The sequence below is a fragment of the Oncorhynchus keta genome, chromosome 11, assembly GCF_023373465.1.
Source record: "Oncorhynchus keta strain PuntledgeMale-10-30-2019 chromosome 11, Oket_V2, whole genome shotgun sequence".
NCBI lineage: Eukaryota > Metazoa > Chordata > Actinopteri > Salmoniformes > Salmonidae > Oncorhynchus > Oncorhynchus keta.
In genome coordinates, this window is record NC_068431.1 from 48,188,455 (window position 1) to 48,213,174 (window position 24,720).

Here is a 24,720-nt window from a genome sequence, read left to right on the forward strand (position 1 = left end):
AAAGGTTAAATAAAAGATCTAATAAAAAATGTATTCATAACTAAGATTTTGAAAGTATGATGTTGACATGAACAGTCGAATCAAAGTTTCGTGATATAATGTGATTTTACGTCATTTTACATGTGGCCAATGACCTTGAGCCTTCTTGGAAGGGCATTTCCAATATAAATCTATGGCAGCACCAAAGGGGCTTGCACTTTCTGGCTCTCCCTGTAGATTTTGAGGCGACTTAGTGTCCCCATGAGTGACAGAACACTGAGCCAATCACGGCACACCAAGAGAACATTACCAATCCCTACGCTCTGTTTTTTCTGATGGCTGCCCCATCACCATAGAAAGCACTGAGCAAGGCTGAAACACCTGCATTTTGGAGTTGACTTACTCAAGAAAGCAAAGCAGAGACCATGTTTGTATGTGGCTTTATTAACTCAATGATTTGTTTTACATTGTTAGAAAACTGATGTGTGACACGTATTAATGCCAAAATAACATGCAAAACAGGAAACAACAACTGTATATTTTGCTAAACAGGTGAGCTCAACAGCTGCCCTGAATGACAGGTCACCACTTGTCATTACAGCTGCTGGCAGTGCTTATGTTTTGCTAATAAATAGAGTAGACCACAATAACTGGAATGACATTTACACTCACTGCTGGGCAAAAAGCCATGCCCCCAATAAGACACGCCTCCAACTCTTCTGATAAGCTGCCTCTGCTACATTGTCCTCACCACTATTCAATGCGCATGAGCATGAGGTGCTGAAAGAAATTGAGAAGCTTTCATTCAACGGAAAAAATTACATTGATACTGTATGACGATTTTTTTGTTATTTGATTTCAGACAAATTGAATAGAATTGGCTGGACGAACCAAAATGTAATTTTTGGTCATTCCAATCATTAAAAGCACTTGAGATTAACAACAGTGCAAGTCCCACTTTTTACAGTGTGCACAGGTTAATGGAACAACAGCTTGATTGGTTGAACAAAGTGCATACTCAGGAGCACTCTCAAACATAACACACACATAAGCATGCGTGCACACATGCAAACACACTCTCAAAGGCACGTTGTCCTTTATATTTTACACAATTTGAGATGACATGTTCTGCTATCTCTCTTGAAAAGCAGTTTTATTTTATGTAATTATGTGTGCAACCACTGTGGTGTACACGTCATGTCCATTCATGGGTAGGCGGGTTAAAGTTTTACTCGCTTGGTTAATAAGACCTTGTTTTATCAAAGCAAGAGCCAATGAGACATGGATTCAAGATCTGGAAACAGACTCTCTAAGATGGCACTGACACATGGACCTGCCACTGTGTTCCTGATCTTTCTGAGGATATTGTCTATGACTGACTCTAAAGGCACAGTATGACTAAACCGCTTCTCTCTCTCTATCTCTCTGTTTGTAAGCGGAACACTATGGATATACTCTATGGATATATTTCAGGGAAGAGCCATTGCTAAGCTGTCCCCTGCCTTTTGGTAGGCCGTCATTGTAAATAAGAATTTGTTCTTAAATGAGTTGCCTAGTTAAATAAAGGTTAAATACAATCAAATAAAACAAGTAGGTGTCACGACTTCTACCGAAGGTGGCTCCTCTCCCTGTTCGGGCGGCGCTCGGCGGTCGGCGTCGCCGGTTTACTCGCCATCACCGATCCCTTTTTCCTTTTCTGTTTGTTTTGTCTTTGGTTCTTTTTCACACCTGGTTTCATTTGCGTTATTTTCTGTGTGTATAACTGTAACCTGTTGCCTGCCTATGTTTGTTCGGTTGGATTTACAGTTATTTGTTTTCACAGTTCCGTAATGTGTACGAGTGTCGGAACTTTGTTTGTTCCTCCGGTTTCGATTATGCCATTCCTGTGTCGGTGGAGTGTCGGATTAAAACATGCTTCTCAGACATCCCTGCTCTCCTGAGCCTGACTCCTACACCTACCACCTAGATGCACCTTATCACAGTAGGTATCGTTACTGGGGCCCTGTGAATCTCCTGACATAAAACATTTGAATGATCCATATCGACACAAAATGCTATAATAGCAGTTCAAATCATGATTCATTGTATTATATTGGGTGGGACATTATAGGCGACGTCTCTATTAGGAAAAAGTTTGAATGCCCATAAAATAATTGATGTACAAGTATCTGTGTATTGGTGTCTTAATTTAGTGTCCAGTACATAGTGTTGAGTGGATAGAACTGCAGTGAAACTTTCCAAAGCGAAGATAAGAGACATTTCTTTGGGAATAATGTCTCAGGTAATGGCAGGAAAGGAACTGCATTTATTCATGAATCACTTTAATAAATCGTTTCGTTGAACATCAGCAGATTACATATCATTGCCAATATGTTGGCTCATACTTTTATTTTACATTTGATTGTATATGTACATAGTCTCAATCAGATGACATCGAAAATGTTTACTTTTTCTTTCATTATATTAGTGCACAACAGTCTTATTATAGTGTGGGAGGATAAACTCTATGGGGATTTGCTGTTGGCCATTGATTTCAATAAGGAAAAAGAGATCAACTGAAGATGTAACACAGTGCATTCGGAAAGTTTTCAGACCCCTTGACTTTTTTGCCATTTTATTACGTTACAGCTTATTCTAAAAGGGATTAAATTGTTTTTTTCCCGTCTTCAGTCTACACACAATACTACATAATACCACAAGGCAAAAACATGTTTTTAGACATTTTTTGCAAACGCACTACAAATAAAAAGCTGAAATATTAGATGTATACACAGTACCAGTCAAAAGTTTGGACACACCTACTCATAATGTTTTCTTTATTTTTACTACTCTCTACATTGTAGAATAATATTGAAGACATCACAACTGTGAAATAACACGTGTAATCATGTAGCAACCTAAAAAGTGGTGAATAAATAAAAATATATTTTATATTTTAAATTCCTCAATGCAGCCACCATTTGCCTTGACAGCTTTGCACACTCTTGACATTCTCTCAACCAGCTTCATGAGGTAGTCACCTGGAATGCAATCCAATTAACAGGTGTGCCTTGTTAAAAGTTAATTTGTGGAATTTCTTTCCTCAATGCGTTTGAGCCAATCAGTTGTGTTGTGACAAGGTTGGGCTGGTATACGGAAGATAGTATGGACTTGATATTTTACCAAATTAGGCTATGGCAAGAACAGCTCAAATAAGCAAAGAAAAACAACAGTCCATCATTACTTTAAGACATGAAGATAAGTCAATACGGAAAATGTCAAGAACTTTGCAGTCGCAATGCGCTATGATGAAACTGGCTCTCATTGAGGACCGTCACAGGAAAGGAAGACCCAGAGTTACACCTGCTGCTGCAAAGGCTAAGTTCATTAGAGTTAACTGCACCCCAGATTGCAACCCAAATAAATGCTTCACAGAGTTAAAGTAACAGACACATCTCAACATCAACTGCTCAGAGGAGACGTGTGAATTAGGCCTTCGTGGTGGAATTGCTGAAAATAAACCACTACCAAAGGACACCAATAAGAAGAAGAGACTTACCGGTTGAAATCTGACTTTTGGTCTGATGAGTCCAAATGGGACATTTTTGGTTCCAAAGACACGGCGTCTTTGTGAGACGCAGAGTAGGTGAACGGATGATCTCTGCATGTATGGTTTCCACCATGAAGCATGGAGGACGAGGTGTGATGGTGTGGGGGTGCTTTGCTGGTGCCTCTGTCAGTGATTTATTTAGAATTCAAGGCACACTCTGCAGTGATACGCCATCCCATCTGGTTTGTGCTTAGTGGGACTATCATTTGTTTTTCAACAGGACAATGACCCAACACACCTCCAGGCTGTGTAAGGGCTATTTGACCAAGAAGGAGAGTGATGGAGTGCTACATCAGATGACCTGGCCTCCACAATCACCCAACCTCAACCCAATTGTGATGGTTTGGGATGAGTTGCAGTCAACAACTGCTCATCATATGTGGGAACTCCTTCAAGACTGTTGGAAAAGCATTCCTCAAGAAGCTGGTTGAGAGAATGCCAAGAGTATGCAAAGCTGTCATCAAGGCAAAGGGTGGCAACATTGAAGAATCTAAAATCTAAAATATATTTGGATTTGTATAACACTTTTTCGGCTACTACATTATTCCATATGTGTTATTTCATAGTTTTGATGTCTTCACTATTATTCTACAATGTAGAAATAATAAAGAAAACCCCTTGAATGAGAAGGTGTGTCCAAACTTTTGACTGGTGCTGTAAGTTTTGAGACCCTTTACTCAGTACTTGGTTGAAGCACCTTTGGCAGCGATTACAGCCTTGAGTCTTTTTGGATATGATGCTACAAGCTTGACACACTTGTATTTGGTGAGTTTCTTCCATTTTCTCTGCAGATCCTCTCAGGCTCTGTCAGGTTGGCTTAGGAGCGTCACTGCACAGCTATTTACAGGTCTCTCCAGAGATTTTTGACTGTGTTCAAGTCTGGGTTCTGGCTGGGCCACTCAATGACATTCAGAGACTTGTCCCGAAGCCACTCCTGCATTTTCTTGGCTGTTTGCTTTGGGTCGTTGTCCTGTTGGAAGGTGAACCTTCGCCCCAGTCTGAGGTCCCGAGCGCTCTGGAGCGCTTTCATCAAAGATCTCTCTGTACTTTCCTCCGTCCATCTTTCCCTCGATCCTGACTAGTCTCCCAGTCCCTGCCACTGAAAAACCTCCCCGCAGCATGATGCTGCCACCACCATGCCTCACTGTAGGGATGGTGCCAGGTTTCCTCCAGACATGATGCTTGGGATTCAGGCCAAAGAGTTCAATATTGGTTTCATCAGACAAGAGAAACTTGTTTCTCATGGTCTGAGAGTCCTTTAGGTACCTTTTGGCAAACTCCAAGCAGGCTGTCATGTGCCTTTACTGAGGAGTTGTTTCCGCCTGGCCATTCTACCATAAAGGCCTGATTGGTGGAGCTGCTGCAGAGATGGTTGTCCTTCTGGAAGGATCTCCAATCTCCACAGATGAATTCTGGAGCCATCGGGTTCTTGGTCACCTCCCTGACCAAGGCCCTTCACCCCCGATTGCTGAGTTTGGTTAGGCGGCCAGCTCTAGGAAGAGTCTTGGTGGTTCCAAACTTCTTCCATTTAAGAATGTTGGAGGCCACTGTGTTCTTGGGGACCTTCAACGCTACATACATTTTTTGTTACCCTTTACCAGTTCTGTGCCCCGACACAATCCTGTCTCGGAGCTCGCCGTACAATTCCATTGACCTCATTGCTTGGTTTTTGCCTTGACATGCACTGTCAACTGTGGGACCATATATAGACATGTGTATGCCTTTCCAAATCATGTCCAATCCATTTATTTTCCCACAGATGGAAACAGGATGAGCTCAATTTGAAGTTTCATAGCAAAGGGTCTGAATACTTTTATTTGTATTGTTAATACATTTGCATTCGCTTCGTCATTATGTGGTATTGTGTGAATAATATTGAGGAACATTTTTTATTGAATCCAGTTCAGAATAAGGCTGTAACGTAACAACATTTGAAAAAAGTCAAGGGGTCTCATTACTTTCTGAATGCACTTGTTCATCAAGTTAAAACACAAATGACAAATGCTGTGGTTTTCCAAAAAAAGGCCAGTAGATGGCATTTATTCCCCTTGATCAGATACGTACACACAGTGATTGGACAATTGCAGGCTCGAATTTTCAAACGTTGCTTTTCAGAGGCCTTTGTGACCTGTCTATTCCATGAGGACTGCATGCTGCCCTGTTTAAACCCACCGGTGCTGTAGTTATCCACTGGTACAAACAGCAGATCCCTGTCCATAACTGTTCCAATATCCCTATGTTAAATTAGTCTGTTTATTTGTTTTGTAATATTTGTTCTTCAAACCCCTTTAGGAGAGCCAAGTGGAGTGTGATGATCTATAGGGTTTAATAAAAGCTTGAGCCTAGTATTGAAAATTGGGACAGTGTTTGTTAGTGTTCCATAATTAATTAGTCTACCCTCATGGTCGTGACTGCAGAGTGGAATAAAACACTCTTTTTCCACTGTAACACTTAACTGGGCCCTGCCGGCAGTAGTTTACAGGGCACACAATGTTTCCATAGGGACCGTGGTCATATTTCCATGAAAGCCGAAGTTGTCAGACTAACAATGCAAGCATCCACTCGATAAAACAAAAAACATGACTGATGTACAATAATATGCCATGATTGGCCATGGGAACTCTAGAGGGCTAGTGAACTAATTAAAAAAACACTCATGGTTCATACTTTATTCAACACTATCAATAACACTTTATTTCTATTTTGCAGCTCTCATTCAGTCAGTGAGAATAGAGATGACTTGGGAGGTCGTCTCCTGTTCATCTCAGAACGTCTATCCTGTCCCTCAGGTGGCATGGACAACAGACCCAGTGTCTGCCCCAGAAACACAGAACTCCACCAGCAAAACCCCAGACTCCAAAGGTCTGTACAAAGTGGAGAGCACAGTAAGGATTGTGGGTCATGTCTCTGACCACACCTACTTCTGCTCTGTCATCTCTACAGACAAGGCCCAGGTGTGGACAGTCTCTATGAGGCAGCAAGGTATGGACCAACATCCTTGGAATGCAGTGTTATGTTTATAAAACCAAGTCTCACGAAAATTCACAGTGAGCAAGTTGTTCTCTCCTAGATTTAGCCTGAAAAGGCATTTTACCAAGAACTGACGAAGCTTGTATTTGATATGCTCCTTGGAACAGGAACTAGGAATTATTGGTCAGTCTATTTAGTGTCTTTAGAGAAAACCTTCAACCTGTCCAGAGATATAGTGACATTTAAAGGCACTTTAAATATGTGCCTCATAAAAGTGTGATACGTATGGTTAAATATTGTGCTTTTTAGGGGTCATGAAGGTTTTTGACAAAGGAGAGAGGTATCATTGACTCAGGATTTGTGATGTTTAAACTTGCAGAGAAATTGATTGGACAGTCAAGAGCTGTCCATTCCTTGCATGGCTCCACAGAACCTCCAGAACTTCTCCCTCACATGGACCTTCACCAGGACTAATGAGCCCACAGTCATCCTAAACTACGACAGCAGAACCAGACGGACTTCCAACCTCTGGGAGGGGACCGGGCTAGACTGGAGCAGGACCATGTTCTGATGGGCAACGGATCCCTCCTTCTTCGTAACCCAGAGAATCAGGAACCTATAACTGTATATTCTCAGGCTTTCAGAGCAGATACGTGGTCCAGACCCAGGTCAACATTACAGTTACTCCAATAGGTAGGTTGCATACTCGTTAAATGTATAGGTTTTCTACACTATTCATGTACATCGCTACAAACAAACAAAGACAAGCAGATAGTTAGTGAAGAAACACAATCTGTTTCACAGTGGAGGATGAGCACAACAGTGAGAGGTCATTGTGGGGAACAGCAGCCTTTGTAGCCTTCTTTTGGCTTCACAGTTTAAGACACAGAGGTAAGCAACTACAGACCTCTAACAATAATGTGACACCTGATTGTACTTTCAGCTATCTTTCCAGTAGGATAGCAAACGATGGACAATCGTAAAGACGGGCGACTGTTGCTTTTAATAAAGACCCTCACATGCAGGTAACCGAAGACTAGAGGGTCAGAACAGTAACACGTTTTAAACCGTTCTTGAGGAGGATGACTTGCTGTTCTAAAACGCTTTATTGTTGTGGTGTAGATACAGCAATAATCATGATTGGATCAACTTTACGCCAACAAAATGGAGCAGGTCTGGATGAAACAGGATCCGCTGAACATAGACCACATACACCAACAAAATGGAGCAGGTCTGGATGAAACAGGATCCGCTGAACATAGACCACACACACCAACAAAATGGACCAGGTCTGGATGAAACAGGATCCGCTGAACATAGACCACATACACCTACAAAATGGACCAGGTCTGGATGAAACAGGATCCGCTGAACATAGACCACATACACCTACAAAATGGAGCAGGTCTGGATGAAACGGGATCCGCTGAACATAGACCACATACACCTACAAAATGGAGCAGGTCTGGATGAAACAGGATCCGCTGAACATAGACCACATACACCTACAAAATGGACCAGGTCTGGATGAAACAGGATCCGCTGAACATAGACCACATACACCTACAAAATGGAGCAGGTCTGGATGAAACAGGATCCGCTGAACATAGACCACATACACCTACAAAATGGAGCAGGTCTGGATGAAACAGGATCCGCTGAACATAGACCACATACACCTACAAAATGGACCAGGTCTGGATGAAACAGGATCCGCTGAACATAGACCACATACACCTACAAAATGGAGCAGGTCTGGATGAAACAGGATCCGCTGAACATAGACCACATACACCTACAAAATGGAGCAGGTCTGTATGAAACAGGATCTGCTGAACATAGAACACATACACCTACAAAATGGAGCAGGTCTGGATGAAACAGGATCCGCTGAACATAGACCACATAGACCTACAAAATGGACCAGGTCTGGATGAAACAGGATCCGCTGAACATAGACCACATACACCTACAAAATGGAGCAGGTCTGGATGAAACAGGATCCGCTGAACATAGACCACATACACCTACAAAATGGAGCAGGTCTGGATGAAACAGGATCCGCTGAATATAGACCACATACACCTACAAAATGGAGCAGGTCTGGATGAAACAGGATCCGCTGAACATAGACCACATACACCTACAAAATGGAGCAGGTCTGGATGAAACAGGATCCGCTGAACATAGACCACATACACCTACAAAATGGAGCAGGTCTGGATGAAACAGGATCCGCTGAACATAGACCACATACACCTACAAAATGGACCAGGTCTGGATGAAACAGGATCCGCTGAACATAGACCACATACACCTACAAAATGGAGCAGGTCTGGATGAAACAGGATCCGCTGAACATAGACCACATACACCTACAAAATGGAGCAGGTCTGGATGAAACAGGATCCGCTGAACATAGACCACATACACCTACAAAATGGACCAGGTCTGGATGAAACAGGATCCGCTGAACATAGACCACATACACCTACCAAATGGAGCAGGTCTGGATGAAACGGGATCCGCTGAACATAGACCACATACACCTACAAAATGGACCAGGTCTGGATGAAACAGGATCCGCTGAACATAGACCACATTCACCTACAAAATGGAGCAGGTCTGGATGAAACGGGATCCGCTGAACATAGACCACATACACCTACAAAATGGAGCAGGTCTGGATGAAACAGGATCCGCTGAACATAGACCACATACACCTACAAAATGGACCAGGTCTGGATGAAACAGGATCCGCTGAACATAGACCACATACACCTACAAAATGGAGCAGCTCTGGATGAAACAGATGCAACAATATCATACGCCCAAGAAGGGGATACAATCGGGACCATGTACATCAGGAGAGGATGAAGAAGTAGGACTTCGTCACCTCCACACACATAAGGAGGTCCCGTCCGACCAAACACCAGAGGAGTCGATTCCTCTGGACCAGATGACTCAGAAAGAGGTGCACATGTCCAGGACTTAGTGGGAAGTGGTGCACCAGGACCTTACATAACATGGGGTGGTCTACCAGAACTAGACAGCATATCATATTGGAATAGCGATTGAGGAGATACAGTACTTCTCACAGTGGTCACAGCTGATGGATACATGGCTACATCAATATCCTCACAGAGTGAGGTCCTTCTGTAGCTGTGGTCCTTCTGTAGCTCAGTTGGTAGAGCATGGCGCTTGTAACGCCAGGGTAGTGGGTTCGTTCCCCGGGACCACCCATACGTAGAATGTATGCACACATGACTGTAAGTCGCTTTGGATAAAAGCGTCTGCTAAATGGCATATATTATTATATATTATTATATTAGAGTCCATGTCTAATGCAGACCAATGTGTCTAGACTCATGAACAAAGCTACTATAGTTGCCTGAGAAAAGTTTGAGATGGGTTGGAATAATGTTGGAAAGTAGCACAAATTCCTTGCCCCGTTTGATATTTGCCTTGAGTTACGGTAACCTACAGACATATTCTGACTAACATTTTAATACATTTATTAAAGATATCTGGGTCAAGTTGTGTATTTTCCAGACTCCTTGTTCATTGCTTGGGCAGAGTCACAGGAAATGAGACTGCAGGCTGCCCTGTGTTAAATGAGGTCAGTGTGTGCATGTTTATCCTGGCCTCACACTGTGGAGGTAACACATCCCATTGGTTGCAACTTGTCCCACAAAACACGTATCTTGCATTGACCCTGTCATATCTATTGATAACTGAAACCCCAAAGTTAATGTAAGGAGATGACAAGCCGTCTGGAGGAAGAACTAATGAAAGATGCGTGTGTGACCCTTGGGTCAGCAGAAAGGGGACATTTGATCTCCCTACAGAACATACAATCTCCTGCTTTTGTTCTAACTGCACTGGGCAGTAAGGAATAAGCACTGTGTGTGTGTGTGGCTCAGGGGTATAGTGATCACATGTACTCTGTGACCATGAACAGAAACAACACATGAAGGAGTCGGAGAGAATTGCTTGAAAGCATCAGGACATTAGCGCACAGAAGATACAGGAAATTGTGATCGAAAATCACATGAGTTGAATTATCAGTTTCACTTCTTACTTATATCTTCACAACACACACAGCCACATCCATTTTTCCTTAAAGGCACCTAATCACATGCACCCTCAAGCAAAACAGAAAACAAACTCATCCTTGCAACACTACGTAGTTATGTGCTCTCCAACAGAGCACAGCCCAATTGATCCTTTGTGGGGGTTTTGAATGCAGCGGTGACTTTTTTTAGCTTCAAATCAAGTGACTCTGTTGTCCTTTTGACCCTACTGGGTTTTCACAGAAAGACTTCTGCAATTAAAGTGAGTAAACTGGCCTTTCTGGACATTGTGGCTATGATTCCAAAAGGATGGTCAGGCTAAATTGTGCCAGGACAACCCTTCCCACTGGGCAAAAACAGGTTGAATCAAAGTTGTTTTGCAAGTCATATTTTTCTTCAATGTGATGATGTTGAATCAACGTGGAAAACTGATTGGATTTGCAAAACATCAACATCAACACAGGAAGTGTCGACACACCTACTCATTCAAGGGTTTTTCTTTATTTTTTTGTCACGGGCCGTTGAATGAAGAGGACCAAAGCACAGCGTGGTGAGCATACATATTCCTATTTCAGATGACGCCAACAAAAAAAAAACCAATAGACCATAGCGCTACAAACAAAGACAACCTCCCACACAGAAAGGAGGGAAAAGGGCTACCTAAGTATGGTTCCCAATCAGAGACAACGATAGACAGCTGTCCCTGATTGAAAACCATACCCGGCCAAAACATAGAAATACAAAATCATAGAAAAACAAAAACAGAACGTCCACCCCATCACACATTTTTACTATTTTCTACATTGTAGAATAATAGTGAAGACATCAAAACTATGAAATAACACATATGGAATCATGTAGTAACCAAAAAAGTGTTAAACAAATCAAAATATATTTTATATTGTAGACCAGGGGTTCTTAAACCTTTTCATCCTGGGACCCGAATGAGAAATTTTCCTGGGTACATTTCATTGCCCTTATACCTCAAACAAATGCAATATAGACAATGAAATACCCTATTCATATTTATTTTTCCCCATTAAAAACACACATATCTGTCTAGGTTGGAACTGTTGCTGTTAAAACACTTCTGAACTGGAATAAACTGATTGATCATCTAACACAGATGTAGACCAGAAAACACACACAGTCCTAATGAGAGGTGTGTGACCAGTTGAAATCTTCAACAAGCAGGGCTATTCTGGGCTCTATTCTGGGTTTTTGACAGTGCAACCCTGAAGTCATGCTCAGCATTGAGTTTGTGTCTGTACTTGTTTTTTTAAGTATGCCAGAGTTGAGAACCCTGACTCACATAGGTATGTGGTGCCAAACTGGATCAGAACATCTACTGCTTTCTCAGACAGGCAGGAGACAGCTTCCTGCTGTAGATGAGCAACCCAGAACTGTGTGAGTGTTTGCCTCAAAAAGCATCTCGCTTCAATCAGTTTATTTCAGTTCAGAATAAAACATATTACTTGTATTTTAACAGCAACAGTTCAACAATAATCTCTACAGCAAGATGCACAGTAGACCTGATCATGTTTCATCTTCATATGTACTGTTACTTATGGTTGCACTATCAGTAGCTAGCTAGCTTGCTTTGGCTAACGTTAGCTAGCTGGCTATTAGCTGTGTACAAGGGGATTGTTTGAAAGAGAAACTCACATCGACTACTACAAGAGATAGTAAGAATTAACACTAAACAGAGCAAACTAGAATGGTATTTGGCCTTAAGCAGAGAGTTCACAGTGGCAAAATACCTGACCACTATGACTGACAAAAAAATAAGAAAAGCCTCGACTATGTACAGACTCAGTGAGCATAGCCTTGCTGTTGAGAAAGGCCTCTGAAGGCAGACCTGGCTCTCAAGAGAGGACAGGCTATGTGCACACTGCCTACAAAATGAGGTGGAAACTGAGCTGCACTTCCTAACCTCCTGCCAAATGTATGACCATATTAGAGACACATATTTCCCTCAGATTACACAGATCCACAAAGAATTTGAAAAGAAAATCCATTTTTTTATCAACTCCCATATGTTTTGGGTGAAATACCACATTGTGCAATCACAGCAGCAATATGTGTGACCTGTTGCCACAAGAAAAGGGCAACCAGTGAAGAACAAACAATTGTAAATACAACCCATATTTATGTTTATTTATTTTCCCTTTTGTAGTTGAACTATTTGCACATCGTTACAACACTGTATATAGACATAACATGACATTTCAAATGTCTTTATTCTTTTGGAACTTTTGTGTGTAATGTTAACTGTTCATTTTTTGTTTATTTCACTTATGTTTATTATCTATTTCACTTGCTTTGGCAATGTAAACATATGTTTCCCATGCCAATAAATCCCCTTGAATTGAATAGTACTCCCTTATTTCTGCTTATGTTATAAAATGACAACAATGCCTTGCTAGCTGACTTACTCTTCCACTGTCGAAGCACTGTTTCCTGAAGCATTCTGCCCTGTTCTGAAAGAACTCTCTGGGTTTACCACCATACTGTGGATCAGGACATGTCATTTTAATTGGTTCCATTTTGAGAGGCTCATTACTAAGTACTTCCCCGCACAAAACACATTGTGGTTGCTCCTCGTTATTTCTCAAAGTTTGTATTAATCCGTTCACCTACTCTTCGCCTCACAAAGACACAGAGGTTGGAACCAAAAATCTCAAATTTGGAATCATCAGACTAAAGGACGGATTTCTACCGGTCTAATGTCCATTGCTTGTGTTTCTTGGCCCAAGCAAGTCTTTTCTTATTAATATGTGTCCTTTTGTATAGTGGTTTCTTTGCAGCAATTTGCACATGAAGGTCTGATTCACGTAGTCTCCTCTGAACAGTTGATGTTGAGATGTGTCTGTTACTTGAACTCTGTGAAACATTTATTTGGGCTGCAATTTCTGAAGCTGGTAACTAATGACCATATCCTCTGCAGCAGAGGTATCTCTGGGTCTTCCTTTCCTGTGGCGGTCCTCACTAGCACCAGTTTCATCATAGCGCTTGATGGCTTCTTTAAATTATCCGTATTGACTGACCTTCATGTCTTAATTAAAGTAATGAAGATGGTGCCGGAGTGGATGCCTGCCATTGTATGGGTTTTTAATTAATAACACTATTTTGTTTGTTTTTTCGCATTGTTTGTAACTTATTTTGTACATAATGTTGCTGCTATCATCTCTTATGACCAAAAAGAGCTTCTGGACATCAGAACAGCGATTACTCACCTCGAACTGGATGAATCTTTTTTTTTTTTAATGAGTCGGACGAGAGGGATTTACTCCAGACACCCGACTAGGCCCTCATCCCCGCCATTTGCAGGAGAAAGAGACGGAGGTATCACGGAAGGAGATCGGGGTGCCTTGTAAAGATATGGCCACGAGTGGCTAATCTGCCTTTGCCATCGGTACTATTGGCCAACGTACAATCACTGGATAATAAAGTGTTCGAACTACAAGCACGTATATTCTACCAACGGGACATTAAAAACTGTAATATCTTATGTTTCAAGTGCCTGAACTACGACATGAATAACATACAGCTGTTATACACTGTATCAGTAGGATAGAACAGCAGCCTCTGGTAAGACAAGGGGTGGCGTCTATGTATATTGGTAAACAACAGCTGGTGAACGATATCTAAGGAAGTCTCGCCTGAGGTAGTGTGGATGACGGATCACCACCTCAAGCTGAACCTCGGCAAGACGGAGTTGCTCTTCCTCCCGGGGAAGGACTGCCCGTTCCATGATCTCGCCATCACGGTTGACAACTCCATTGTGTCCTCCTCCCAGAGCGCTAAGAACCTTGGCGTGATCCTGGACAACACCCTGTCGTTCTCAACTAACATCAAGGCGGTGGCCCGTTCCTGTAGGTTCGTGCTCTACAACATCCGCAGAGTACGGCCCTGCCTCACACAGGAAGCGGCGCAGGTCCTAATCCAGGCACTTGTCATCTCCCGTCTGGATTACTGCAACTCGCTGTTGGCTGGGCTCCCTGCCTGTGCCATTAAACCCCTACAACTCATCCAGAACGCCGCAGCCCGTCTGGTGTTCAACCTTCCCAAGTTCTCTCACGTCACCCTGCTCCTCCGCTCTCTCCACTGGCTTCCAGTTGAAGCTCGCATCCGCTACAAGACCATGGTGCTTGCCTACGGAGCTGTGAGGGGAACGGCACCTCAGTACCTCCAGGCTCTGATCAGGCCCTACACCCAAACAAGGGCACTGCGTTCATCCACCTCTGGCCTGCTCGCCTCCCTACCACTGAGGAAGTACAGTTCCCGCTCAGCCCAGTCAAAACTGTTCGCTGCTCTGGCCCCCAATGGTGGAACAAACTCCCCACGACGCCAGGACAGCGGAGTCAATCACCACCTTCCGGAGACACCTGAAACCCCACCTCTTTAAGGAATACCTAGGATAGGATAAAGTAATCCTTCTCACCCCCCTTAAAAGATTTAGATGCACTATTGTAAAGTGGCTGTTCCACTGGATGTCATAAGGTGAATGCACCAATTTGTAAGTCGCTCTGGATAAGAGCGTCTGCTAAATGACTTAAATGTAATGTAAATGTAAGGTAGAGTATCTCATGATAAGCTGTAGACCACTCTATCTACCTAGAGAGTTTTCATCTATATTCTTCATAGCTGTCTATTTACCACCACAAACCAATGCTGGCACTAAGACCACACTCAATGAATGAGCTGTATATGGCCATAAGCAAAGAGAGAAATGCTCATCCAGAGGGGAAAAAAACTACAGACCCCCTTCACTCCACACACGGAGATACGTACAAAGCTCTCCCTCGTCCTCCATTTAGCAAATCTGACCATAATTCTATTCTCCTGATTCCTGCTTACACGCAAAAACTAAAGCAGGAAATGAGTAGAGTTGCCGTATTCAAGACGAGGGACTCTAACCCGGAAGCTTGTAATAAATCCCGCTATGCCCTCCGATGAACCATCAAACAGGCAAAGCGTCAATACAGGACTACAATTGAATTGCACTACACCGGCTCCAATGCTCGTTGGATGTGGTAGGGCTTGCAAACTATTACAGACTGCAAAGGGAAGCACAGCCGTGAGCTGCTCAGTGACACAAGCCTACTAGATGAGCTAAATTACTTCTATGCTTGCCGATGTGAGTAACATCTTTAAACACGTCAACATTCACAAGGCCACAGGGCCAGACGGATTACCAGGACGTGTACTCCAAGCATGCGCTGGCCAATTGGCAACTGTCTTCACTGACATTTTCAACCTCTCCCTGTCCAAGTCTGTAATACCAACATGTTTCAAGCAGACCACCATAGTCCCTGTGCCCAAGAACACGAAGGTAACCTGCCTAAATGACTACTGACCCGTAGCACTCACATCTGTAGCCATGAAGTGTTTGAAAGGCTGGTCACCCCAATTTGCATACCGCCCCAAAAGATCCACAGATGATGCAATCTCTATTGCACTCCACACTGCCATTTCACACCTGGACAAAAGGAACACCTATGTGAGAATGCTGTTCATTGACTACATCTCAGCCTCCAACACCATAGTGCCCTCAAAGCTTATCACTAAGCTAAGGACCCTGGGACTAAACATCTCCCCCTGCAACTGAATCCTGTACTTCCTGACGGGCCACTCCCAGGGGGTAAGGGTGGGTAACAACACATCAGTCACGCTGATCCTCAACACGGGGGCCCCTCAGGCGTGCATGCTCAGTCCCCTCCTGTACTCTCTGTTCACTCATGACTGCATGGCCAGGCACAACTCCAACACCATCATTAAGTTTGCCGATGACACAACAGTGGTAGGCCTGAACACCGACAACGATGAGACAGCTTATAGGGAGGAGGTCAGAGACCTGGCCGTGTGGTGCCAGGACAACAACCTCTCCCTCAACATGGTCAAGACAAATGAGATGATTGTGGACTACAGGAAAAAGAGGACCAGGCACGGCCCCCATTCTCATTGAAGGGGCCATTCTCATTGAAGGGGTTGAGAGCTTCAAGTTCCTTGGTGTCCACATCATCAACAAGCTAACAAGGTCCAAGCACACCAAGACAGTCGTGAAGTGGGCACGACAAAACCTATTTCCCCTCAGGAGACTGAAAATATTTGTCATGGGTCCTCAGATCCTCAAAAGGTTCAGCTGCACCATCGAGAGCATCCTTACTCTTTGCATCACTGCCTGGTATGGCAACTGCTCGGCCTCTGACTGCAACGCCCTACAGAGGATAGTTTATACAGCCCAGTACATCATTGGGGCCAAGCATCCTGCCATCCAGGACCTCTATACCAGGCGGTGTCAGAGGAAGGCCCTAAAAATTGTCAAAGACTCCAGCCACCCTAGTCATAGACTGTTCTCTCTGCTTCTGCACGGTAAGCAGTACAGGAGCGACAAGTCTAGGTCCAAGAGGCTTCTAAACAGCTTCTACCCTCAAGCCATAAGACTCGCTGACTAATTACCCCCCGCACATTGACTCTGTACCGGTACCCCCTGTATATAGCCTCGCTATTGTTATTTTACTGCTGCTCTTTTATTTATTTCTTTGTATTTTTCTTAAAACTGCATTGTTGGCTTGTAAGTAAGCATTTAACCTGTTATATTAGGAGCATGTTACAAATAGAATTAGATTTGATTTGATTTGATGATGGACTATTGTTTCTCTTTGCTTATTTGAGCTGTTCTTGCCATAATATGGACTTGGTCTATCTTCTGTTCACCACCCCTACATTGTCACAACACAAATGATTGGCTCAAACGCATTAAGAAGGAAAGAAATTCCACAAATTCACTTTTAACAAGGCACACCTGTTAATTTAAATGTATTCCAGGTGACTACCTCATGAAGCTGGTTGAGAGAATGCCAAGAGTGTGCAAAGTTGTCATCAAGGAAAAGGGTGGCTACTTTGAAGAATCTCAAATATAAAATATATTTAGATTTTTTTTAGCACTTTTTTGTTTTTTACATGATTCCATATGTGTTATTTCATAGTTTTGATGTCTTCACTATTATTCTACAAAGTAGAACATAGTAAAAATAAAGAAAAACCCTTGAAATGAGTAAGTGTGTCCAAAATGTTGACTGGTACTGTACATGGAAACAGTTGAGGTCACTGTTTATAGGGTAACACTAATACAATCTAGGATGGCAGCACATTTAAGTGGTTAAATCATGTTCTTTATACTAGCTTAATTTATATCTGACTTAATGAAACAGAATTACAAAAGGGAAAGTAGGTTAAATAAGAGCTTGCACCTCGTGGATAATTTATAGGCTGTAGAGTAGACATTTCAAACAAATCTAAAATACAAATCTGTAGACAAATATATTTTTGGGAAGCTCACACACACATTTCCTCTTGAGTCCTGCCGCTCCTCACAGAGAGGAGTAGAATAAGATGCAGGCGGCAGAGGACTGAGGAGGTGGAGATGTCTGACACCTCCTTTTTGCCAAACTTGTACCAGCCCTGTTTGATGGCGTTCTTACAGAAGGCTGTGTCGTGGCCACCATCCAGACCCTCATTGTGATTAGAGGTTGTACATCTTGAGCCTCTGTTTTGGGCCAATGACATACTGGGTCAGGTCCGAGTTCTCCTGAGGAAAGTCAACATTAGTCTGGAGCTTCTACCCTTGTCCGCCAATGTAGGATCATTCTATTAAGTACACCGCTATGGTTGGAACTTTTCAGATCTCCAATTTCCTCATGGCGTCTCTGCGAGCTTTGCAGTGACTGCAGAACTCCTTGTCGGGATTATCTAGCTTCTCCTCTCTACTGCACAGCTTCAGACAGTTCCACAGGGAGCACTCTTAAATGAAAGAACACATCCGCCACTTCATAACCAGTTATTATGCTGAGTATATGCACTGCTGTAAGATTTGAAAAACATTTTGGTGTTTTATCGTTTTTGTTAATCATACTGCACGATTCCTCGCTTTTGTCATTTGAAAGCTTCTGTATTGCCCTCGTCTACAGCATATTAGAATTTCCAGGGTGCATTTCTCAGTTAGTTTAGCTAGCTGGCTATCAAGCCCAGATTAATCTTAGCCTAAATATATTGCTTGTGTCGTAAGTTATAAATCCATTTCACAATCATTTTGGGTTGTAAATATATTATAATGCTTGCAAGAGTGTCATGCTGAATATATGTTCATATATGTTTGTCACCAATCAACTGCAGTACACAAACAAATAATTAGACGCTAACTAGAAATGCTATAACAGAGTTACTGTATCTAGTTAGCATGCTAGCTAGCCTGATTGCTACATCAGAAATAATAGTGCTTGCAACAATAATAGCCAAGTTTCATGTTATCATCTTAAACAACAGTCCAAACAATATGTAGGCCTGTTAGAAGAGCAAAATATTTATTATGAAATGTACAGGCAAATCATTACAGAATCCTCTGTCTCTCTGCCTGTATCATTGGTGCTAACACTAGCAATGCTAGCTGGCTATGTAGCTAAGACTACTGCATCTGACATTTTATTTGACCTTTATTTAACTAGGCAAGTCAGTTAAGAACAAATTCTTATTTTCACTGACGGCCTAGGAACTGTGGGTTAACTGCCTGTTCAGGGGCAGAACGACAGATTTGTACCTTGTCAGCTCGGGGATTTGAACATGCAACCTTCCGGTTATTAGTCCAACGCTCTAACCACTAAGTGTTTTCAACGATAACAGACAAAAAACACAGCCTCAGCAACTGTCCAAGCAACCATTCAACAACACTGGAGGTATATTGTAACTAATAAAATGTATGAAGATAACAAGTAATGCAATACGAAAATATAGGCTATTGGGAAAGGAACCTGACTTGAAAACGTTGCAGAGACGAAATTTCCAGTTTTGCTCATCATTAAACAGCCAATAGACATGAAATCATAGAATTACACAAAAACTGTGTCGGACATCATGGCTCTCTCAGCTGGGTTCTCAGTATGCTGCGGAGACAGGAATAAAGTACTCTCCAGGAAAAAGAAATGCAGAGGTGTAAGTTTTCGTGATTAACGTACAGGAACTCAAATCCTTTTGTTCACCCGACCATCACAATCAAATGCAGACCGCATTTCCTCCCGAGACAGAACCCGACATCTTGCTCCCCGTATAAGCTAAACAGCTTCTTTGCCCGCTTCGAGGAAAACACACAGTGCCGCTGATGTAGGCCATCACCGCTGCCGTGGACTATGAGCTCTTGTTCTCCACGAGACATTTAAGCGTATTAAGGGGGGAAAGATACCTAGTCAGTTTTATGACAGAATGCATTCAACTGAAATCAGCCCACTGAATCAGAGAGGTGTGAGGGGTTGCCATAATCGACATCCATGGTGCCTGGTGGGTTAACTGCCTTTCTCAGGTGCAGAATGACAGATTTTTAGCTTCTCAGCTCGGGGATTCAATCCAGCAAACTTTCGGTTACTGGCCCAACGCTCTAACCACTAGGCTACCTGCCGCCCCCTCAGAGCATGCACAGACTAGCTGGCTGTGTTTACGGACATATTCAATCTCTCTATATCCCAGTCTATTGTCCCCACTTGCTTCACGATGTTCACCATTGTTCCTGTACCCAGGAAAGTGAAGGTAACTGACTATTGCCCTTCTTTCACCACGAAGAGCTTCAAGAGGCTAGTTAAATATCATAGCACCTTCACCTTATGCGACACCCTAGACCGACTGCAATTGTTACTGCCCCAATAGATCCACGGATGATGCGATTGCCATCGCACTGTAAACTGCCCTAACCCATCTGGACAAGAATACCTATGTAAGAATGCTGTTCATTGACTACAGCTCAGCCTTCAACTCCATAGTACCCTCTAAGCTCATCAATAATCTCTGGGCCCTGGGCCTGAACCCCACCCTGTGCAACTGGGACTTCCTCATGGATTGACCCCCCAGGTGGGGAAGTTAGGCAACAACACCTCCCCTACGCTCAGCTCCTTCCTGTACTCACCCATGACTGCGTGGCCACGCATGTCTTCAACTCAAACATCAAGTTTGCAGACGACACAACAGTGGTAGGCCTGATTACCAACAATGACGAGACAGCCTACAGGGAGGAGGTGAGGGCCCTGGTGGAGTGGTGTCAGGAAAATGACCTGTCTATCAACGTCAACGAAATGAAGGAGCTGATCATGGACTTCAGGAGACAGCAGAGGGAGCATGCCCCCATCTACATTGACAAAGCCGCAGTGGAGAAGGTGAAAAGCTTCACGTTCCTCTGCATTCACATAACTGACCATCTGAAATGGTCCACCCACCGAGACAGTGTGGTGAAGAAGGCACAACATCGCCTCTTCAACCTCAGGAGGCTGATGAAAATTGCCTTGGCCCCTAAGACCCTCACCAACTTTTACAGATGCACCATTGAGAGAAACCTGTCAGGCTGTATGACTGCCTGGTACAGAAACTTCACCATCCAAGGCTGTCCGGAGGGTGGTACGGACTGCCCTATGCATTACCAGGGCCACACTGCCTGCCCTCCAGGATATTGTCATGACGTTGGCCTGTGGGTAAGGTTTATGACCCCCCCCATAAAATGCATTGGTACTTAATGGTACTTAATGAATATGATGTCAGTTCGGTTGTCATCTGAGACATGACTGATGACAGGACAACATAAACTGTATCTGGGAAAGTCTACACATTCTAGTTATCAGATTCACATGGAATTGTTGTGCAATTTAAATGTTTAAATATGAAACTATTTGTGAAAAGATTAAATGTAATTTTAGCTTCCAAATGAGAGAATTGGGTTTTCATAAGGTTAGAGCTCTGCTCAATCACTGGCCCGCCCCTGTGAAGAGACATGGGTTATAAACTATGAAACACACCATTCTCTCCCTCCACTATATAAGCCCTTGACGAAAATGTAAACTCCTGTTCAGGTTAAGGTCCAATGTCAGAAGGATTCAGATAATAACTACAGAACGAAGCCAACCTCAGCGTGAGCTTTGATTGCGAATGGTATGAACTTTGAACTCTTATTCACTACAGAAGTGATACCTCCTAGCCGTTGAGTTAGCAGCGGCCCCTGTAAACGTGGGCTAGGAAAGGACGGATGACGTAACCAGTCTAACAGACAACGACGATACTACAACGTATCCAATTTACCATCAGAGACATTCTTCCGAGGCCAGGAAGATCTCTGTTGGCCAACACGGCCAGCATCTACGACGAACCTACCGAAGCGCAGCTCAGAGTAAATATGTATTGCATTTTCCTTTTCCAAATGGGCGGTCATTTAGAATGCATAAGATACTGTATTTATGATAGCATGGCTTTTCCCTTTGTTCCTCAGTCTTCCCGTTCCTTCACTCAAACCCAACCCCCTTTCCTTTGTGTAACCAGCAGTCATGTCGGCTCCGTCCACCAGGGATGTTTTCTGTATGACATAATTTGCATTCTGTGTATATGTAATTCTGTGTGATTAGTTAGGTATTTAGTAAATAAATAATTAAACCCAAATTTTGTATTGCTGATTCAACTTGTAGCCGGGGTTCGTGAAGGTAACCAAGAATTTACAACTTTCAGATGAGACTGAAATAAGGTGACGATTAATATTGACTGCTATTGATGTAAAATATTACTAGGTCTTTAAGAGTTTATTCGGAAGATAACAGCTCTATAAACACTCTTTCGTGATGCCACAAATTTCTAGTTAATTACATTTACATGATTAGCTCAATCAGGTAATATTAATTACAGAGAAAGGATTTCATAGAATAGCATGTCATATCACTTAATCCGGCATAGCCAAAGACACGACAATACCTACAGCATCCAGTTTCACAGGATGGCCAAAATGATCATCAACGACCTCAGCCACCTGAGCCACGGCCTGTTCACTCCACTATCATCCAGAAGGCGAGGTCAGTACAGGTGCATCAAAACTGGGACCAAGACACTGAAAAACAGCTTCTATCTCAAGGCCATCGGACTGTTAAATAGTCACCACTAGCCTGCCTCATCCCAGTACCCTGCACTGAACTTTAGTCACTGTCACTAGCCGGCTACCACCCGGTTACTCTATCATACACCTTAGAAGCTGCTGCCCTATGTACATAGTCATGGAATACTGGTCACTTTAATAATGTTTACATACTGTTTTACCCACTTCATTTGTATATACTGTATTATAGTACAGGCCTATCCTATTTAACTATTGCTGTACATACACTATTCTTCAGACATACTACATATTCTATCCATATACTGTTCATATTGTCTATACATCCCATGACATATACAGTGCATTCGGAAAGTATTCAGACCCCTTCCCCTTTTCCACATTTTGTTACATTACAGCCTTATTCTAAAATGTATTAAATAACATTTTTTTCCTCATCAATCTACACACAATACCTTATAATGACAAAGTGAAAACAGACATTTAGTCATTTTTGAAAATGTATAAAAAAATCACTCCTCAGTAAAACACACATGACAGCCCGCTTGGAGTTTGCCAAAAAGGCACCTAAAGGACTCTCAGACCATGAGAAACAAGATTCTCTGGTCTGATGAAACCAAGATTGAACACTTTGGCCTAAATGCCAAGTGTCACATCTGGAGGAAACCAGGCACCATCCCTACAGTGAAGCATGGTGGTGGCAGCATCATGCTCTGGGTATGTTTTTCAGTGGCAGGAACTGAGAGACTAGTCAGGTTTGAGGGGAAGATGAATGGAGCAAAGTATAGAGAGATCCTTGATGAAAACCTGCTCCAGAGAGCTCAGGACCTAAGACTGGGGCGAAGGTTCACCTTCCAACAGGACAACGACCCTAAGGACACATTCAAGACAACGCAGGACTGTCTTTGCGACAAGTCTCTGCATGTCCTTGAGGGCCCAGCCAGGGCCCAGACTTGAACCCGATAAAACATCTATGGAGAGACCTGAAAATATCTGTGCAGCGACCCTCCCCATCCAACCTGACAAAGCTTGAGAGGATCTGCAGAGAAGCATGGGAGAAACTCCCCAAATACAGGTGTGCCAAGCTTGTAGCATCATATCCAAAGAAGACTCAAGGCTGTACTTGATGCCATGGGTGCTTCAAGAAAGTACTGAGTAAAGGGTCTGAATACTTAAAAACTTCTAAAAACCTGTTTTTTCTTTGTCATTATGGGGTATTGTGTGTAGATTGATGAGAGGGGAAAACAAAGACGATACGCTCATGTATATCACTGAAAAAAGTGTTATGAGTGAGTGCACCACAAACATCTTTCCAGGATGTTGCTGCATCTTCCCAATGAAGCCTCTTCCAACACCACAGGTAAGGAAATTGTATTCATCTGCAAAAGTGATGTTTTTCTTTGATGTCAAGTCATATTGTTGCTACCTTAGCTATTGTGCGTATTAACTTACACGTGCAACTCAACAGTGACGCTAGCATATTGACATGCATGGAATTAAAAGACAGCAATATCATCATTCAAAATGATGTGATTAAAATATCCAGCAAATCATTAGCTATTATCACGTTTCAGGAGAAAACCCAGTTGCAGACAGTGTCGAAGTAGCAAAGGTTTATTACTAGAACGGGGGGCAGGCAGAGATCAGTAATCCAGATCAGAGTTCAAAAGGTACAGAACGGCAGGCAGTCTCGGGGTCAGGGTAGGCAGGGGTCAATAATCAAGGATGGTGTGACAAGGTACAGAACGCCAGGCAGGCTCAGGGTCAGGGTCAGGGCTGGCAGAATGGTGAAAAACAGAAAAACAGGAACTAGAAAAAGACAGGAGCAAGGGGAAAAACGCTGGTAGGCTTGATGAACAAAACTAACTGGCAACAGACCAACAGAGAACACAGGTATAAATACACTGGGAGAAGATAGGCGACACCTGGAGGGGGGTGGAGACGAGCACAATGACAGGTGAAACAGATCAGGGTGTGATAGCGATCACATTAAATGTGCAAAAACATGATAGCTAAAGTTAGCTATCTAGCTAGTTAAGCATCTGCCACTAGCTAGCTAGCTAGTCGGTGGCATTGAAAGGTTGAAACTGATATAGCAAAGTTTCAGTTTATGAACTGATAGTTGCCTAAACAGAGAGCTCCTGTAAATATACTGAACAAAAATATCAACTCAACGTTCAACAATTTCAAAGAGTTTACTG

General features: G+C 42.9%; 2 long non-coding RNA genes and 1 pseudogene across 6 annotated transcripts; 2 read left to right on the top strand and 1 right to left on the bottom strand.

Annotated features, from left to right (window-relative positions):
- The first annotated feature begins 4,973 nt into the window (after positions 1–4,973).
- LOC118389719 (uncharacterized) lies at positions 4,974–7,501 on the top strand (annotated as a pseudogene).
- A 356-nt stretch (positions 7,502–7,857) lies between these two features.
- LOC127906198 (uncharacterized) lies at positions 7,858–9,336 on the top strand. 4 transcript variants are annotated; one of them, XR_008060625.1, is made up of 5 exons: positions 7,858–7,943; positions 8,060–8,175; positions 8,234–8,349; positions 8,466–8,581; positions 8,814–8,924. It is a non-coding gene; the product is annotated as an uncharacterized LOC127906198 (long non-coding RNA). The 4 variants fall into 4 exon arrangements; XR_008060624.1 differs by lacking the exon at positions 8,814–8,924 and adding an exon at positions 9,278–9,336 and having other exon boundaries at positions 8,060–8,349; XR_008060623.1 differs by having other exon boundaries at positions 8,060–8,349.
- LOC127906197 (uncharacterized) lies at positions 7,871–9,272 on the bottom strand. Of its 2 annotated transcripts, none has more exons than XR_008060622.1 (4): positions 9,204–9,272; positions 8,624–8,797; positions 8,044–8,565; positions 7,871–7,985 (listed from the first exon to the last, which is right to left on the bottom strand). It is a non-coding gene; the product is annotated as an uncharacterized LOC127906197 (long non-coding RNA). The 2 variants fall into 2 exon arrangements; XR_008060621.1 differs by having other exon boundaries at positions 8,624–8,971.
- Positions 9,337–24,720: the final 15,384 nt, after the last annotated feature.